A 6,000-nucleotide genomic window follows, 5' to 3' on the forward strand; every position below is an offset into this window, starting at 1 on the left:
GGAGAGAAACTCCAAATACCAGGAGCTAAATATGGCAGTGGTGGGATTTGAACCCACGCCTCCATAGAGACTGGAGCCTAAATCCAGCGCCTTAGACCACTCGGCCACACTACCTCCGCTTCCAAAGGGGTCATGTTTGGCCCGTGGTATTTCCAAGGGAGGAAACAGAAAATCAATCAAGTTCTTAACTGTCAATGTCCATCGCGACATCAGAAATGTACAGTGCTGCTATCCAACATTACTGAGCGACCAAGTGTGAAGAGCAGGAATTTCCCAGGTGTCTCTGCTTTGACCAGCACTATTTCTAAATCATGAGAACTCAAATGTTCAACTCTGGACACAACTGACATCGGGTTCATGATCACCAGAGGACGTTGCCGGGCATTTAGTGGTACAAGTCTAATACATACAGAGGCCCTGAAAGGGACAGTTTAATCATCTTTGCCTGGCCATGTACTTGACAGGTTTACTTGAACAATGAAGGACAAAATGTCTGACTGGCAGCGGTGGGACTGCATGACATGAAGACTGCATGGAGCCTTGCTGGATGTCAAAAGGTATGATTAGCAGAGGATGGTTTCGATCCATCGACCTCTGGGTTATGGGCCCAGCACGCTTCCGCTGCGCCACTCTGCTCTTCGTTAAGGAAGCTAGGGCTTTCACCCGCATTTCCCTGATTTAAAACCCAATGTCAGAGCACCTGGAGACTTTCGGTAAATCAAGTGGACCTCCAAAAAGGAGGACCAGATTGGCAACTGCTCTTCCTATGCAAATCTACTTGGAAGCAAGGCACCAAAGTGGAAATGTTTCAATGTGAAATATGACCTTGTCATAAGAACGTGAATTCTTTCATTCTGAAAACACTGATGGAAAAGCGCTGAGTAGGTGCACATTCCGGTTTAAGACTTGATAGGCTTCCCTGTAACGGTATGCGCAGTCAAGGAATTACACGAGACCTTGCTGGGAATTTCCAATGACTTTGCCCATCTTCTGCCCCGCCGTTATCCTGTGTTTATGGCTAGAAATTCCAACTTCCAAGAGCTGAAGGTCGCAGTGGTGGGTTTTGAACCTACACTGATAGAGACTGCAAGTAGCCTGAGACAACACTTTCAGTTGGCAAAGACTGTTTTCGAAGGTCAACTGACAGGTGAGGTGCAAACGTCCGACTGGCAGTGGTGGGATTCGAACCCACGCCCCCTGAGGGACTGGAGCCTTAATCCAGCGCCTTAGACCACACTACCTGACAGGGAGGTTTCTTTAACAGCTGAGATCTTTCGCACCTTCCTGCCATGATGCCCAGTTTAGGGAGAGAAACTCCAAATACCAGGAGCTAAATATGGCAGTGGTGGGATTTGAACCCACGCCTCCATAGAGACTGGAACCTAAATCCAGCGCCTTAGACCACTCGGCCACACTACCTCCGCTTCCAAAGGGGTCATGTTTGGCCCGTGGTATTTCCAAGGGAGGAAACAGAAAATCAATCAAGTTCTTAACTGTCAATGTCCATCGCGACATCAGAAATGTACAGTGCTGCTATCCAACATTACTGAGCGACCAAGTGTGAAGAGCAGGAATTTCCCAGGTGTCTCTGCTTTGACCAGCACTATTTCTAAATCATGAGAACTCAAATGTTCAACTCTGGACACCACTGACATCGGGTTCATGATCACCAGAGGACGTTGCCGGGCATTTAGTGGTACAAGTCTAATACATACAGAGGCCCTGAAAGGGACAGTTTAATCATCTTTGCCTGGCCATGTACTTGACAGGTTTACTTGAACAATGAAGGACAAAATGTCTGACTGGCAGCGGTGGGACTGCATGACATGAAGACTGCATGGAGCCTTGCTGGATTTCAAAAGGTATGATTAGCAGAGGATGGTTTCGATCCATCGACCTCTGGGTTATGGGCCCAGCACGCTTCCGCTGCGCCACTCTGCTCTTCGTTAAGGAAGCTAGGGCTTTCACCCGCATTTCCCTGATTTAAAACCCAATGTCAGAGCACCTGGAGACTTTCGGTAAATCAAGTGGACCTCCAAAAAGGAGGACCAGATTGGCAACTGCTCTTCCTATGCAAATCTACCTTGAAGCAAGGCACCAAAGTGGAAATGTTTCAATGTGAAATATGACCTTGTCATAAGAACGTGAATTCTTTCATTCTGAAAACACTGATGGAAAAGCGCTGAGTAGGTGCACATTCCGGTTTAAGACTTGATAGGCTTCCCTGTAACGGTATGCGCAGTCAAGGAATTACACGAGACCTTGCTGGAAATTTCCAATGACTTTGCCCATCTTCTGCCCCGCCGTTATCCTGTGTTTATGGCTAGAAATTCCAACTTCCAAGAGCTGAAGGTCGCAGTGGTGGGTTTTGAACCTACACTGATAGAGACTGCAAGTAGCCTGAGACAACACTTTCAGTTGGCAAAGACTGTTTTCGAAGGTCAACTGACAGGTGAGGTGCAAACGTCCGACTGGCAGTGGTGGGATTCGAACCCACGCCCCCTGAGGGACTGGAGCCTTAATCCAGCGCCTTAGACCTTACTCGGCCACACTACCTGACAGGGAGGTTTCTTTAACAGCTGAGATCTTTCGCACCTTCCTGCCATGATGCTCAGTTTAGGGAGAGAAACTCCAAATACCAGGAGCTAAATATGGCAGTGGTGGGATTTGAACCCACGCCTCCATAGAGACTGGAGCCTAAATCCAGCGCCTTAGACCACTCGGCCACACTACCTCCGCTTCCAAAGGGGTCATGTTTGGCCCGTGGTATTTCCAAGGGAGGAAACAGAAAATCAATCAAGTTCTTAACTGTCAATGTCCATCGCGACATCAGAAATGTACAGTGCTGCTATCCAACATTACTGAGCGACCAAGTGTGAAGAGCAGGAATTTCCCAGGTGTCTCTGCTTTGACCAGCACTATTTCTAAATCATGAGAACTCAAATGTTCAACTCTGGACACCACTGACATCGGGTTCATGATCACCAGAGGACGTTGCCGCGCATTTAGTGGTACAAGTCTAATACATACAGAGGCCCTGAAAGGGACAGTTTAATCATCTTTGCCTGGCCATGTACTTGACAGGTTTACTTGAACAATGAAGGACAAAATGTCTGACTGGCAGCGGTGGGACTGCATGACATGAAGACTGCATGGAGCCTTGCTGGATGTCAAAAGGTATGATTAGCAGAGGATGGTTTCGATCCATCGACCTCTGGGTTATGGGCCCAGCACGCTTCCGCTGCGCCACTCTGCTCTTCGTTAAGGAAGCTAGGGCTTTCACCCGCATTTCCCTGATTTAAAACCCAATGTCAGAGCACCTGGAGACTTTCAGTAAATCAAGTGGACCTCCAAAAAGGAGGACCAGATTGGCAACTGCTCTTCCTATGCAAATCTACTTGGAAGCAATGCACCAAAGTGGAAATGTTTCAATCTGAAATATAACCTCGTCAAAAGAACGTGATTTCTTTCATTCTGAAAATACTGATGGTGAAGCACTCAGTAGATGCACATTTGGGCTTTAGAATTCATCTGTTTCCCTTTAATGGTATGCGCAGTTAAGAAATTACATGAGACCTTTCTCGGAATATTAAATGACTTTTCCCATCTTCCCACTCTTATCCTGTGTTTATGGCTAGAAATTCCAACTTCCAAGAGCTGAAGGCCACAGTGTTGGATTTTGAATGCACAAAGATAGAGACTGCACGTAGCCTGAGACAACACTCTCGGTTAACAAAGAGAATTTTCGATGGTTACCTGGTACAATAAAGGACAAATGTCTTACTGGCAGCGGTGGGATTCAAATCCTCGACCCTGAGAGACTGGAGTCCGATCCAGCGCCTTAGACCACTTGGCCACACCACCTGACAGGGCAGTTTCTTTAACAGCTACAGTCAAAGATCTGTCAGGTACTTAGCAATGAAAATCATGTAGTCACGGCCTGCAATAGCACATATTGCATCACCTTCATGCAACATAACTATGGTGTCAACTACACTAGCAAAGGAGCAGGACATCTGTTGAGCAATTTCTGTCATTTGTTTGAACATTTCATTATATCAGCATGCATGCTGTCTGTTCCTTTTGCAGCTGGCCGTTCCTTGTACACATGTACGGGATTACCTCCTTTAGTAAACTGGCTCATGGAGGGAACAGAGCTTCCTCCTATCACAGTTGCAATGGACAGGCAGAGATTTCTGTGTGCAGGGGTGGTGATGTCACGGCTGTGTCGCTGTGACCTCCTCTGATGTTTCAGCTACTCTGCCAATGGGAGACAAGAGTTTCGGAATTTAATACCAAGGTGCAAACTGACCAAAGCATGTTGGGAGATGGAGTACATTTTTGACTCCCTTTGTTTAACTTGGCACACTTCCTTGTTATCAGGCTTTGTGACTGCATGCAGGCCTGCTTTTGTCTCATGCACTTGGAATATGAAGCCCAACAGCTATTTGCATGTATGTAAATTAGATAATATGTATACGTGTGGCGCAAAATTGGCCCCTTTCTATGTAAATGAGCCTTATTTCACAGTCCAATTCACAAAACGAACTAGTAGCTACACACAGTTAGAGTGAAATCATTAGTGTCTCTTCAAATCTTCAAGCTTGTGAGACTTGAATGATATTGAATTGACATTGAATGATATCAAGGGCGAAATCTTCAGTCAGACATGGGGGGGGGGGTTGTCAGGTAGGTATGGGGTGGTAGGCTTATCTCAGATGTTCAGCCACTTAAAAATAAAAATGTCCTGACAGTGCTGATGGTGCTCAGGATTCATCCATAAAAGCCGCATTATTACAAACAAGTCCGCCGTATAAGCTGGAACCTGTGTGTAACACCTGACTCGTATAGATGTGTAGCAGAACAGAGAACATTAATTACCGTCAGATCCTGACTGATCTGGTGTTAATGAAGTTACTGCTGCTGTGCCGCATGCGTACATGCGCACAGCCTCTTTGTAAGTTTGGAGATGCACTTAATGTTTCAGCTGCTGTGTGATGCTGCAGCCAGCTGTGACACACAGCCAGCTGTGGGCACCAAACAGAACATCAGCACTGATGTTTCCCTGAAATCCCAGATACATTCAGTGACACCTGAACAACATTATTGATTCAATTAAGATTCAGACATTAATCTTACATGTTTCAGACCTGCCAGAGTCACATTAATAACAGTATTTTGACATTTCAGTAGATTATGTTATAGATGCCAAATACTAGAAAAGTAAAAAAAGCAAAATATATGAAAATTGTTTTGTGATTGTGGAACGCTCCGTGTTTGCACTCCTCTGTTAATTAAAGACATGCAATTTGAGGCTTTTGTTCTCTCTTCAGTTTTCATTATGGACCAATCTGTGTGCTGAAATATGGAGAAAAGCCTGAAACACTGGAAACCGCTTCGCTCACTCGATCAGATGCAAAAAAAAAAAGGCAAATTGTGGGCGGATAGTAGTTGCAAATGATACGCAATTCATGGCGCTATCAGTGGCCACAATCCATTCTTTGTGAATTTGCCACTCAGTCTGTAAATCATCAGAGTCCAAGCAGACTTGTTCAAATTTCTTGTTTTGTCTAACCAACAATCCAAACCTCAAAGATTTTCAATAGAGAAAATTAGCAAAATTGTTAGCCCAATAACCAGACTGAATTACATTTTCTATTTTATTATTGAGTCTGATACTGTGTTCATGTTATGTTCATATTTTGCTGTAATTTATCAGTAATGACTGACACATATGTCCTGCCAATGTCCTTTTCATTCAGAACTGAAGCTGCTGTAACAGTTGCAAGGTGCTGTTACCTTAAAGCTACCTACTGAATATTTTTATAGTAACAAAGGATCAAATGACAACGTGAAATAAGACAGGTGTTGCTCATTGGTGATGAGCCCACAGAGAATTATCACCTTACTCTGCAGTTTCCTTCATCTCTACAGAGCATTTCAGCATCCATCTGCTGTTTTAAATTAAGAGCCCACAACTTTATGTTTTGATTCACTCTC

At 44.9% G+C, this 6,000-nt stretch overlaps 4 non-coding genes across 4 annotated transcripts; all 4 read right to left on the reverse strand.

Moving 5' to 3' along the window:
• Nucleotides 1–32: 32 nt before the first annotated feature.
• On the reverse strand, nucleotides 33–114 carry trnal-uag (transfer RNA leucine (anticodon UAG)). Its single transcript has one exon. It is a non-coding gene; the product is annotated as a tRNA-Leu (tRNA).
• Nucleotides 115–1,337: 1,223 nt separating this feature from the next.
• On the reverse strand, nucleotides 1,338–1,419 carry trnal-uag (transfer RNA leucine (anticodon UAG)). The gene has a single exon. It is a non-coding gene; the product is annotated as a tRNA-Leu (tRNA).
• A 1,053-nt stretch (nucleotides 1,420–2,472) lies between these two features.
• Nucleotides 2,473–2,556, reverse strand: trnal-aag (transfer RNA leucine (anticodon AAG)). Its single transcript has one exon. It is a non-coding gene; the product is annotated as a tRNA-Leu (tRNA).
• A 96-nt stretch (nucleotides 2,557–2,652) lies between these two features.
• On the reverse strand, nucleotides 2,653–2,734 carry trnal-uag (transfer RNA leucine (anticodon UAG)). Its single transcript has one exon. It is a non-coding gene; the product is annotated as a tRNA-Leu (tRNA).
• Between the last annotated feature and the right edge of the window lie 3,266 nt (nucleotides 2,735–6,000).

Source organism: Thunnus thynnus, chromosome 9, assembly GCF_963924715.1.
Source record: "Thunnus thynnus chromosome 9, fThuThy2.1, whole genome shotgun sequence".
Classification (NCBI taxonomy): domain Eukaryota; kingdom Metazoa; phylum Chordata; class Actinopteri; order Scombriformes; family Scombridae; genus Thunnus; species Thunnus thynnus.